This window comes from Bos taurus, chromosome 5 (assembly GCF_002263795.3).
Source record: "Bos taurus isolate L1 Dominette 01449 registration number 42190680 breed Hereford chromosome 5, ARS-UCD2.0, whole genome shotgun sequence".
Taxonomy (NCBI): Eukaryota; Metazoa; Chordata; class Mammalia; order Artiodactyla; family Bovidae; genus Bos; species Bos taurus.
The window spans coordinates 94,192,449-94,206,155 of NC_037332.1; the positions used below are offsets into that span (position 1 = coordinate 94,192,449).

The window sequence follows — 13,707 nt, forward strand, 5'->3', positions numbered from 1 at the left end:
TACAAAAAGACCTAATCTCCCTTTTTTTTTTTTTAAATAAAAGGTATGGATATAAGGTCTACATTATATGTTCTAAGTTGGAGCTTGACATTGAAAACATATATTTAAGCTGCATATTTATTTTGGTCTAGAGGAAAAAATCTTATGCATGTTTATGCTTTATATATACACAATTTTAAAATACTCATGCTGACAACTGACAGATGAATTCTGTTGGTCTAAAAGAAAAAAAAAGATGAAAAATCAGCAAGAAAATTTTGAGGAAGTTATATCGAAATTGTTTTAAAGAGAGATGAATATGACTGCTAAACTAAGGAATGTTTTAAAAATTTTTCCTCTGCCAAATTGAAATAAATTTTTATAACAAATGATATGCAGTGTTTGGTGAGAGTGTGGGTGAACAGAAGAAAAAACTTACAAACTCATGTGAAGAGTGATGTCTGGAGCATAGGGGAGAAGAATGTTTTCCTTAATTCTGTCAGGGCCCCTGGCTGGACCTGCAAATTAAGCTGACAAAGGTAGATTAACAGGAGGAAATCACATACATTTATTTAGTGAAAGTTGTTTGTGACATGAAGCCTTTGTAAGGAAATGGAGAAACAGACCTGAGTGTTTTTATTGCTGGTTTTGATGAAGAGTGGATGGTTATGGAGGAATATGGTAGGTTAAAGAGTAGGAGGTAAGTGTTGGGAACTGGGGGGAATTTAAGGAGGCCTCTGTGTTCAGATTGTTCTGTGGCCTTTTGCTTCAGAGATAGAGATGTTCCTTTTTTCTGGACATAGGAAGGGCACCTCTCACATGACGATTTTAGGACCTGTTTCTGGGGAGAAAGACGGGGGTGGTTGGGTGACTGTATTGCTTCTGCTTTTTTCTCACACTTGTTGTTTAGTCACTAAGTCATGTTCGACTCTTTGCGACCCCATGGACTGCAGCACGCAAGGCTCGTCTGTCCTCCACTATCTCCCCACTTAAAATATTCTATGCCGAGGTGGTATATTTTGGGAGTAGTGTGTCCTGAACCCTGTCATTCATTCTGAAACTTTGCCAAGAACTTTCTTGGTCTATAAACTGAGTTAGTGTAGCTTGTCCAGTAACCCATTGAAATGGTCTCTAGGTGCTGGAGATTTCCCTGGAGACAAAAAATAAAATAAAAAAAACAAACAGGTTAATGGTTAGAATGAACTATGAACTTAGTTTTTGAGTGCAGAGGGCAATCAGTTGTCGAGAATATTTCCAGATGTTGGACTCAGAGAACCTTCAGATAGAGTAGGGGGAGTGCTAGCAGCAATGCGGCAGATTTTCCTAGTTTGCAGTTTGTCTTTGTGATGACATCAGGCCTTCTGGAACTTTCTGAGGGACTCTTATGGCAGCAGGAAGGAAGGTTGTCCATACATGAGTTATTGTGGTGATTTCCCTGAAATTCACAGCAAGTTGTCCAGCTTTGGCTTGAAGGACTTTGGGAAAGAGGCAGCTTTAATTTTTAGTGATTCCAAGTCAGAAGAATGGGAAAGAAATTGAACACATTAGTTTGGAGAATTGTAGCTAAATATTGGTGGAGCCTAGAAGAATTCAGGATCCAGTCCAGTTCACAGGTAGTTGACCAAACCTCAAAGACAGAACAGGACAAGAATTTAATACCCACAGGGGTGTGCTGTAGTTTTGCACTGGAACATAATTTTTGTCTTTGGGGACACTCTCATTTCTGTCAAAGATATTTGAAGTAAGACTAATTTGCTTGCAAAATAAGTCTGGTCTCATTAAACTCGGCCTGATAATTTATATCAGTCCCGCAAGAATAGTTATCAACAATGTACGCTGTTTTTAAGTCTGCTTTGCTGGAGCCACTTCTAATAAGAAATCTCAGATTGCACTTAACCACTTGTAATAAGGCATCTCAGATTGTCCTCTTAAAATCTTCTGGGGTTAGGAAACCAAGCCAGTGACTCACCATCAGCTTTTGCCTGCAATTCTTAGAGAGAGGTGAATTCCTGTCTTCTGGAGGTCCCCCTGCTCCAATATCCCTAGGTTCCTGGGTCCTGTAAGAATAGACTTTGCTCTCTCACTTGTTAGGCAGAAACCATATAAGCAAGGTATCAGGCTGATTTTTGAAGCGCACTTTATAAACATTGGCTCCCTAAATTCAGCCTTAGTTCCTTAAAGCTGTCTCGTCCTACCTTGATTCTGTGCACATCATTCTCAGATGTGACATTCCAGAGCAAGTTTTGCTAATACAGCCAGTGTTTACCATTCTCTCCGTTTAGAAGAACAGATGCTTATTGAACTTTATGTAGATAACTGTATGGCTGTGCAGGTAGAATATTCACTAAGAGTTTTCAGATTCTGGGGAGATCAGGTAGGGAGAAGAGATAAATGCTTTGATTTTGTTTACAAAGGTATAATTTACCAGATTGCTATAAATTATAGGTAGCTTTAAAGAAAAGAGAAAAAAGATTTCTTTAAATCTGGAAAACATAACAGTAAAGAACCAGCAATGCTTCAAACAAAAAAGTATAATCATCCACACTAGTTCATTCAGTCCCATATTCTGCTTGATTTTTAGTTAGCAGTTCAATTTCCTCATTAGTTCTGGAAACTCTTACACAGCCCAGTGGCATGGTCTCTACATTATTCAAGTTAGGCCATTATGTAATGTTCTCACATTATATAAAAGCTTTCAGGGAAGAATCAGAGTAAAACAATAACTGTGAATGGTAAAAGACTTAAAAATAGTCATGGTTAAAGTTTTGATGAGAGTTCATTTGATAAGGATATAAAGCATGCAGCAGTTTAAGATCACACTCAGGCAAAGGTAAAGAAAACTCAAGAGAAGTGGTGATGTTTGTTAAACTGCCATTTATTCCTGACAGTTAATCAGGCTGTGCTCTTTACATGCATTTTATTCAGCCTCTATGAAAAAGAGTCTATTATGTTCACTTCATAAACAAGCATAAAGACTTAGTAATTTGGCCAAAGTCATACAGCTGTGAGTAACAGTACTGGTATCTGAACCCGTTTTGCACATAAAGGCAAGTTCTTTATAACTATATCCTATTGCCTATATTAATGATTCGTTTAAGGTTGTGTGTGCGTGCATGCTAAATCTCTTCAATCTTGTCTGACTCTTTGAGACCCCATGGACTGTAGCCCATCAGGCTTCGCTGTCCATAGGATTCTCAAGGCAAGGATTCTGGAGTGGGTTGCCATTCACTTTCATTGTATTACCACTTTTCTGTTGCCTGGGCAAACTTGAGTCCAGTGATATTCAAAGAAGTTAAAACTGATACAGCCTCTAGCACTTTAATATCAGTGCATCCCTGTGGCATTCAGACACATGTTGACGTGTTTGCTGCAGTGGCTTTTCTTTATGTGACTGCAGTTCTCTGTGCCACTGGCAAGGCTCATATGATTTAAGACCCCTCTGTCACCCCTATTATTGGTAACATACAAGCTTCAAGGATCATTTGATGTGCAAATTTAATTGCAAGTTGTATTTTCGAAGGATGATATAGGCTATGTCATTGTCAGGACTGTTTACACAGCTTTTTCTAAACTGCTTGCTCTGAAAACAGACATTTCAGTCTGTTTATCGTAATGCTGCCTGATTTAATTTTTCAAGGCTGCTTGCTTAATATTAGCTTGTTAAAGTGTATATAGGATGATTCTTCACAATATTTCACAGGGTGTATTTCTCTGGAGTTTTTGGTAAGATGGTACCGTATCAGCTTTCATGGTTCATTTTCTGCATTTGCTGGCTTGCTCCTTCCTTTCTTCCTGGTGCCAGAGCATGTGATTATACTTAGGAGAGAGTGTGTGTATATCTGTGTGTGTGTGGACGCTCATTCGTATCTGACTCTTTACCATCCCGTGGATGGTAGCCTGTCAGGTTCTATATACATGGGATTTCTCAGGCAAAAATACTGGAGTGGGTTGCCATTTCCTTCTCCAGGGGATCTTCCCAACCCAGGGATCAAATCTACATCTCCTGTGTCTCCTGCATTGGCAGGTGAGTTTGTTATCACTGAGCCACCTTAAGTCATATTATCTAGCTAATGTGACAATTTCCTGACTGTAAAAATACTTTGGGAAGAGTTTGGTACTCTTATATTAAATGTCTTTTTCTTCCCAAATGGCACTTAAATATCCTGAAGCACCCATGATTTTAATAGGCTAATGTCGTCTGATCATTTTTTTAAGAGTTTAACTTTTTGTGGAAAGCATAGGTTTGGGGGATGATGTTATAAATTTAAAAATGCTGTTTTACAGGGAACATCTTGGCAGTTCTTTTGATATGCATTCGCCTAGCCAGTTCTGTGAAATGCCAGCCGCATCTGAGTCAGGTGAAATGAGGAAGCTGTAAGTGAAATCTTTATAATGATGAGAAATATTGGTACCGTGTGCCAAAAACTTCTATTTTCTCTGCCTCTCAGAAATTCTTTGTTCCTATTGTGTTTTGGCGGAGTCTGTATGTGCAAATGGGAATTTTTCAGCAGAAGTCGGAGGCTCTGTAAAAGTATTTCTTTATAATTTCTGAGGTGAATTTATAGCTGTCCTCATGGCAACTGACACCTTTTTTTTCCTGATTTGTCAACCTGGGTTCCATCCCTGGGTCAGGAAGATCCCTTAGAGGAGGAAACGGCAACTCACTCCAATATTCTTGCCTGGAGAATTCCATGGACAGAGGAGCCTGGTGGGCTCTGCAGTTCATGGGGTCACAAAGAGTTGGACACGACTAAGCAACTAACACTTTCACACACTTTTATCCTTGGTAATTTTATTTTTCTGAAAATTTACCATTTTCTGTTGAAAAGAGTGAAACTGCCAATTGCTGTGTCTTCAGTTCACTCAGTTGTGACTGATTCTTTGCAACCCGTCTTAGCCCAAATCTAATAAAGTAGATTTTCTCTTTTTAAGTTTGAATTAGGTAAATGTTCTAGAATAGACGTGAATGAGAGTTTACAAACGGGTCTCATTGATCTCCTTTTACGGGTGAGGAAATGGAGCAGAGGGAGGTTAGGTTACTCCCTGAGGTACAGAGCTATTCAGTGGCAGAGTGAGGGCATAAACACAAGCGATCAGTTTCTTTGAGCTGAGGTCACCGCACTTTCCAACTTCTCTTTGGTTGTAGGACACGAATAGAAATGAGAAATCCTTTTTTTCTTTTGTTTTCACCATGTTTTTCAAAATTTTGTTGGCCTTTCAATTGAAATTGTCAAATAAAAGCATGACTCATTGGAACCCTACAGTGATTCCTAGGTTGAAAATGACACTGAAATCCATAATCAGGTAAGTTTGTGTGATGTTTCCCAAGTATATACGTAAAACTTTGCCAATTTAAGGCAGAACTGCTATTTTGTTCACTTACATGCCATTATATTATTTTACAGTAATAATGAGTTCATTGTTCTCAAATCAGTATTTTCTATCTTATAATAAGAGAGACTTAAGCTGTCTATGGGCTTCCCTGGTAGCTTAGCTGGTGAAGAATCCACCTGCAATGTGGCAGACCTGGGTTTGATCCCTGGGTTGGGAAGATCCCCTGGAGGAGGGCATGGCAATCCACTCCAGTATTCTTGCCTGGAGAATCCCCACGGACAGAGGAGCCTGGTGGGCTACAGTCCATGGGGTCGCAAAGAGTCAGACACGACTAAACGACTAAGCATAAACAGCACAAGCTGTTTATAAACCTGAAATTGAATTATGATCTCATTCTTCTAAATGACTTACGTGAAGAATGAATATTGTTAGTCCTGTGTGTATTTATTCACAAGAAGTGCCCATTTATGTTTCTTCTATTTTTATGATTCTACCTTTTATCCAGATTCTGTGTCCAAACAATGACTCTAAACCTATAGTGACTCATTTGATCTTTTATTATATGAAATTGGTTCTTCCTCTCATTCACATGCCATGCATGTTTGCCCTTTTGTATGCCTGTAAGGTATTAATAATGTGACGTGATTCTTCCCCAATATGTGTTATATTGCAGTCTCATTCCTTTTCCAGATAAGTTGTTAAGGTATTTTGTTAGTCATTCTACCCATATGTATTCAACTAGCTTAGTTTGTATATAATTGAGGTTTGACATTTAGAGTTTAGAAACCTCTTTTGGCTCCCCAGGTGGAGCTAGTGGTAAAGAATTTGGCTGTCAGTGCAGGAGACACAAGAGATGCAGGTTCAATCCCTGGGCTGGGAAGATACCCTGGAGGAGGAGATGGCAACCCATTCCAGTGTTCTTGCCTGGAGAATGCCGTGGACAGAGGAGCCTGGGGGGCTACTGTCCATAGAAAGAGTCAGACACAACTGAGTGCAGACACACACACAGTTTCTTTTGGATTTTCTCATATTTCTAGCACATTCGTTTCCTACTCTCATTAAAAAAAAGGTTTTAAAGTTAGAAGGAGAAGAAAGGTTGGCTTAGAGAAGACCCGGCAGATTGTGATTCTTGGGAGAGGAAAGAATGAAAGACAAATGGAAGAACTGAGAGTGAGACTCTGTTTAGGCTTGCAGGATGAGTGGATTACGGCAGTGTTGATTCATTCTGCTTGGTGGTCCTAACAATTTTTGTAAATGCCTTCATGTCTTTTTGGATCTGGTGGGTTTAGTTTGAGAGGTTTTGCTACAGCTTATCTTGTTCTGCTTCTGTATTTGTGGTTACAAAATGTGGAATGTAGGGCAAGGTTACTAGTAGAGATGTGTGTGTGTGTGTGTGTGTGTGCATGCACAATTTCCAACTTCCTTCAGTAGTCATGGGAAAAATATATAGCAGTCAAATCTGTCACGTTCCAAATATATACTGTTTCTCGTGACTGTTTCTGGTGTTCTGCTCTTTGTTCGAAAGGTGAGGGAATGAACAAATACCCACGAACCTTGTTTAGATTTGTCCAGTGTCATTGGCATTCTGAGTGTGCGTATGAGTATTGTTTTAGTTTGTGCAGTTTTCTTATTAGTATTCTGGATAATGATTAGCCATATTACCAGCTTGTACCAGAGTAAGACTGTGGGTTCGATCTCTGGGTTGGGAATATCCCCTGGTGGAGGAAATGGCTCCCCACTCCAGTATTCTTGCCTGGAAAATTCCTTGAGCACAGGAGCCTGGTGGGCTCTGCAGTTCATGGGGTCACAAAGAGTCGGACATGACTGATGACTGAGCACACATAACCACTAGGTTAAGATTAGCCTTTTATAAAACTATCATTAACATCTTTATCAGTGGTTCAGAACTAAAAGATATATCAGAATTCTGCTACTGGGGCATGGGACAAATCTAAGCTAGGCTCATGGGTTTTTGACTCTCTCCCCTTTCTAAGATAAGGCAGCTCACCAAAAGTAGCCATGAGAAATATGTATTTGAAATATGATACATTTGTTTGCTGCACATTTTTCCATGACGATTAAAGGAAGCCAGAAATTGCACGCATACGCGCGCGCACACACACACACACACCACTCATATTACTACTGGTAACCTTGTCGTAGCAGAGTATTAAATGTACCTGTTAACTTGCTTTGGGAAAAGTGACTGTCTTAAAAGAATAAATGTTCCTATTTCTAAGCAGCTTTGGCAATTCGCAGACTCCTGAGCCTAAGAGCTTTATCTTCAAAGTGACAGGAGCTAGAACTGGAATACCCTGTTAAGATTCCTTTGACTCACTCAAGTTCAGATATACACTGATATGGTGGGTGGGAATTTTTGTGATTATATTGTTCATTTTCAAAAAGGCCTTCCCTTCTATTATCAAAGAAAGAGATTATATTAATACCTTTTGTCATTCTCCTGGCTGGTTACAAGTCTTTCTTACTCTTTTCACTTCCTTGATAGTATTGTTCTCATATCCTGTCTTTTTTATTCCTTTCTGATTTTCTTCTGTTGCAGTTTGAGTTCCCTAGGATGCAAACTCAGATGGAAATTAGTGCACTGGAAATTTCTCAGAAAGTGCCCTTGGGATCAATCAAGCCCTGGGGAGTGGAAGGAAGAAACCAACTCTGGGCAGAGGGGAGGTTAGGCTGTCTTGTAGTCTTGGTGGAAGTCTGACCCCTGGAGGCTCTAAAGCTGGGATGGCGTTTCACCATTGTCTCCAGCCAGTCTTTGGATGTGGGCTGCCCTGAGAGAGGAGCATGAACTTACATGAGGAGACTCTTCAGCTAAGGCCGTTCTTAAGAGAGCTGATAGCCAAGGCCTGTATACTGGCATCACTACAACATCTGGGGAAAAAAAAATCCTTCAGTTGTGAAAGAGGATCAGGGTGGCACATCACAGTTTCCACTCTATCTTTTTTGCAAGGGTTGGAGGTTTCTGAATGGCTTGGGGGATGGGTTAGAATTTCCAGGAAATGAAGAGTTACAGAGCAGAGTAGTTAGGAAGTTGAAAAATAGAGAAGAAAAGTTGGTATGAATAGGTTATGCCAGATAATTAAGTTCTGGTATTGATTAGCACTTTTCTAAACAAGTTTTTAAAATTCTATTTATAGTGATGCTATTCCCTTTTTAAGTTACAGGATTCTGATGAAAACTGTGGGTTCTCTATGCAGAGGAATGTGCATATCTATATGCATATAATGGGAAATAGATGGAAACAGTGGAAACGGTGTCAGACTTTATTTTTGGGGGGCTCCAAAATCACTGCAGATGGTGATTGCAGCCATGAAATTAAAAGACGCTTACTCCTTGGAAGCAAAGTTATGACCAACCTAGATAGCATATTCAAAAGCAGAGATATTACTTTGCCAACAAAGGTCCATCTAGTCAAGGCTATGGTTTTTCCAGTAGTCATGTATTGATGTGAGAGTTGGACTGTGAAGAAAGCTGAGCGCCGAAGAATTGATGCTTTTGAACTGTGGTGTTGAAGAAGACTCTTGAGAGTCCCTTGGACTGCAAGGAGATCCAACCAGTCCATCCTGAAGGAGACCAGTCATGGGTGTTCATTGGAAGGACTGATGCTTATCCTGAAACTCCAATACTTTGGCTACCTCATGCAAAGAGTTGACTCATTGGAAAAGACTCTGATACTGGGAGGGATTGGGGACAGGAGGGAAGGGGACGACAGAGGATGAGATGGCTGGATGGCATCACCAACTCGATGGACATGAGTTTGGGTAAACTCTGGCAGTTGGTGATGGACAGGGAGGCCTGGTGTGCTGCGATTCATGGATTTGCAAAGAGTCAGACACGACTGGAGCGACTGAACTGAACTGAACTGATATGCATATAAATTCAGTTTGATTGTTGTAAAACCTGCTTGTTTTTTTACTTCCCTATTTATAGGTTCTTTTCTTCCCCCATCTCTTAATAATTCTGCTTTTCTGGCATCTTCATGTTAAAACATTAGTTGATTGCTAAATTTTCCATTTGCTTTATTTGTTAGTACTCAAATACATCAAATCACAGTAAATCATTTTCTCACCTATTTTGTAATTTCTAAATTATAAGTTCCTTTTTAGTGAGGATTCTTTTTTGCTTTTGTTTTGTATTGGTTTAGTTTTTCTAGCTTGTGGGAATCCATTACGGCCTTGTTGATGTAGAGTTACTTTTGGTGGAGTTTTATGTTTGTTTATTTCAGATACTCCAGGGATATCATAAGCCCAGGATCCATTTTTTCTTCCATTTCTTACTTTGGAGATTCTCACAGACTTCAGAACTGTTGTGACACAGGCTTGGGGTTTGTTTGTCTTCTTTTTAATTTAATTAATAAATTTTTTCCGCTGTGCTGGGTTTTTGTTGCTGCCTGGGGCTTTGCTCTCGTTGTGGCGAGCGATGGCTACTCTCCAGTTGCGGTATCCAAGCGTCACATTTCGGTGGCTTCTCTTGTTGTGGAGCACGGGCTCTAGAGCCTGCAGACTCAGTTGCTGTGGCTTGCAGACTCAAGAGCACAGGCTCAGTATTAATGATGCACAGGCTATGTTGCTCTGCAGCATGTGGGATCTTCCCGGATCAGGGATCGAACCCATGTCTCCTGCATTGGCAGGCAGATTCTTTACCAGTGAGCTACCAGGGAAGCCCCAGGCTTAAGATTTTAATTTCTGGCTGTGTTTCACCTGACCTCTCACCCGGACTCTCAGAGACAAACCCCACTGAAAGTCTTACTAAGACAATGGGTGGATTTCTCCTGTCACCCTCATCATTCTATAATTGTGATCGCAGCCCTTTGTCGACAGCTCCAGTTTTATGGAAGGACCTCAGAACCAACTTTATGCCCAACTTGTGTGCCTCTTCTTCTCTCCCTATATGAGCATTTGTGTTGCTATGGATGCTTGGGCAGTTTGTATACTGTGCTGAAGAAAAGCAGCGCTAGAAATCTAGCCCAGCTCTGCTCTCCTGAGAGAGAACTCTCTTCTTCTTTTTTTAACTTTTAATTTTATATTGGAGTATAGCGGATTGACAGTGTTGTGATACTTTCAGGTGGATAGCAAAGGGACCCAGCCATACACATAAGTGTATCTTTTCTCTTCCAAACTCCCCTCCCATCCAGGCTGCCACGTAACATTGAACAGAATTCCCTGTGCTGTACAGTAGGTCCTTGTTGATTATCCGTTTTAACTATGAAGCTGAAGCCAGAAGCTAGTGCACAGACATGAAAGTGTTGTGCTTTCCCCATAGTTCATGCCTTCAGTGTTATGTCGCAACAAAGAATTTGTGTGTGTTAGTCACTCAGTTGTGTCCAACTCTTTGTGACCCCATGAACTGTAGCACGCCAGGCTCCTCTGCCCATGGAACTCTCCAGGCAAGGATCCTGGAGTGGGTTGCCATTTCCTTCTCCAGGCAAGGATACTGGAGTGGGTTGCCATTTCCTTCTCCAGGGGGTCTACCTGACCCAGGAATCGAACTCAGGTCTCCTTCATTGTAGGCAGATTCTTTACGGTCTGAGCTACCAGGGAAGCCCATTTTAACTATAAGCAGTGTATACGTGTCAATGCCGAACTCCCTAACTATCCCTTCCCCCATCCTTCCCTGCTGGCAACCATAAGTTAGGAGAGAACTTTCTTCTGATCCCATTCTTTGAGGGGACATCTCCGTACCAATATCAGTTAGACATAAGCCGTAAAGACACTCCAGTGATTCTTCTTTTGGCCACAACTGACGATGTTTGCTTTTGTGCTTACTAGCACTTTGGCTATCAGTCCTGGCTTTGGTTTGGCCATCAGTCCTGGCTTTGGTTTGGCCATCAGTCCTGGCTTTGGTTTGGCACCGGGGGGTTTTTCTTTACAGCAAGTGGAGCTGTGTATTTCATTTAAAAAATCTGTTTCTGTTTCTCATTTTTTCTGTGTATCTATGGTGGAAAGTCTTCTTCATTAGCTCAGTTGACAGGATTGTGGCATCTGTAATTCCCATTAAGTTACTTATTAACCTCTGTTCCTCAGAAATCACCTCTTTAGCTGAGAATAATAATAGCCCATCTGTACAGTGTCTTTAAATTTAGAGCACCTAGCAATCTCCCCATCAGTATTTGTACCATTTACGGCTTTACCACTTCAGGGAAGAGTTGGAAGCAAAGTAGTGACTGTGTTCACTCACTTAACAAGAAGAGGAAGTCTTAGTTAACGCCCTGGAGAAACCAGAGAAACTTCATCCAGGGCAGCACAATGCCGAAACTGAAGCTCCAAGCCCCACCCTTGCTAATGTTGATGTGCCGAAGGTCACTTGGCACCAGAGTGAACAGAGAGGAATGTCCTCTCAGTATTGCCCGGAGGATCGCTCAGAGCAGCTTTCCTGGCTTGTGTAGGTAAGTTTGAGTTTGTGAATGTTTTCTTTGCTAAGGAGAGTTCTCAAAGGCGTAATTATCATGGAGGATATTTGTAGACCTTGAAACATGTGGTAATACTTTTAGTCCCAATAAACCCTTTGACAATATTGTAAATTCCTATTTGGAACTCCAGGGGACTTCTGGACTTGGTGAAGTTGGTACCCTAGGTGCTATAGGGTCCTGCCTCCTGCCTCCAGGGTTCTTGCTTATAGAGGTGAGGATACGCAGAATTTTCTTCCCTTCTTAGGTCAGTGGTTAAGAGAGTAATCCTTCCTCCCTCCATCATTATAGCTAAGAAAAAAGTCTGTTGACTATTAACAGTTGGGAAAGTGTGTGTGTGTCTGTGTATCTCAAGTTTTCTTAAAATTACTTAAAAATTGATATGCAAAATACTGTTATTATTCTATAAATATTAATTGCTCTGGGTTGTTCTATGCCTTTAGTTGTACTGTGAAAATGTGCTTATTACCAAGCTCAGTTTTCTTAAGTTTTTATTGGCTCTGAGCACAGACTTTGCACTGCCAAATTTCTGTGTAAACATTTTGCTTGGGACCAAGAAAGTAGTGAATATGTGTCTTTTAAGTTTTCTTTTTTTTTAAAACCCATGAATGTTAATGGATCTTTTAAATATTTAAATAGTCAATTAATGGCGTTTTTCAAAGAACAGCTCTTCTCCAAAAATCCATAACTTTTCATAAAACTCTTTTATAACACTCCATAATTTTATACTTAGGGTGCTTTAAGCATGAGCTTAATGGCAAGTATATATAATTCTTAGTACATAGAGATCTACTATTTTTTGTAGCTCTTATCTATTTATTTGTCACATTTACTATTCAGGAGGAGCCTTTTTGTTCTCTTACTAATAATTAAGTGCAAGTATAAATTAAGATACTGTAGAAAATTGGAGGAGAGCTAGTGAAAGTGTATCACATTATAGTGCATAGCAGAAGTAACTGATAACATCGCTGTTAGGGTGCTGGAAAGTGTCATGCCTTCTGGAGTTCAGGTGCCATGGTTATGACTGTATGGATCCTTTTGGAAATGGAGTCCTGGCTAAGTTGATTTTCCCGTAATGTGTCTGTTATTTATTGAGACTCTATACCATAAGGAATATTAACAGTTCAAAGAAGTTTGAACTACTCATACAACCATTGTATGCAGCTTTTTGTCAGCATGAGAAGAAAATGAGATTCCTTGAGATGTTTATGGCTTGATTTACTTTTACCCTTGCTACAAAGCTTTGGTCAGTTTTACAGGCCAAAATTCCCAGGCACATGTCAGTCTCACTGTCAGTATAAATCTTAAACATGTACTGGGGATGGTATGTAAATATTTTGCCTTTTGACACACCTGTTTTCACCTGAAGAAGGATATCCTTGTACCTACTGTATCTAGAGTATTTTCAAGGAGGTTTCTGTTTTTCAGTAACTAAACTTGCACACAGTATTTTCAGTTTAAGTAAATTGCATATAAGTGGGAATGACTTAGAAGAGATTAAGATAAACATTTAGACTCATTTTCTGTGTAAATAATTCTGAAATAAGTTGTATAGAGAGGTCTCCTTTTTCATCTATTCTTCAGTGAAATCACATATGTCATGAACTCATCAAGGTAGGGATGACGTTTACTTAAGGGAACTGGTTTGGAGTTTTAAGGGACTCCGACTCAGCTCATTATATTTTAGATTTTTAAATAATAGTTTAGTTGAATTGCATAAAATTTTTGTGGAGGTGATATAATGAGGTAGATTATCATACATTCTCTTGATCATTTACCCTATAGGATAGTTCTGATTTGATTAAACCATTAACTATTCTTTAAAAATTCTTTTTTATTTTAGAGTTGAAGTTTGTGTATGTTTTTAACTGTTTGCAGGTGAACCTGTTAATTGGACTTTTCAGCTATGTGAAAAACTATACTTCTTATTTTAGTTAAAATTTATGGGCTTTGAATGCAAGTCTTCTGTA

At 39.8% G+C, this 13,707-nt stretch overlaps 1 protein-coding gene across 4 annotated transcripts in view; it reads left to right on the forward strand.

Annotated features, from left to right (window-relative positions):
- Positions 1 to 13,707, forward strand: part of EPS8 (epidermal growth factor receptor pathway substrate 8) — a 196,218-nt gene that overhangs the window by 67,085 nt on the left and 115,426 nt on the right. For 3 of the 4 annotated variants that reach the window (XM_010805476.4, XM_015471251.3, XM_005206996.5), the window contains exon 1: positions 11,670 to 11,716. The exons of the other annotated variant lie outside the window; for it this stretch is intronic. The gene's annotated coding sequence lies outside the window, so the exon portion shown is untranslated. Of the gene's footprint in view, positions 1 to 11,669; positions 11,717 to 13,707 lie in introns of those variants that run through there. 4 annotated transcript variants of the gene reach the window in all.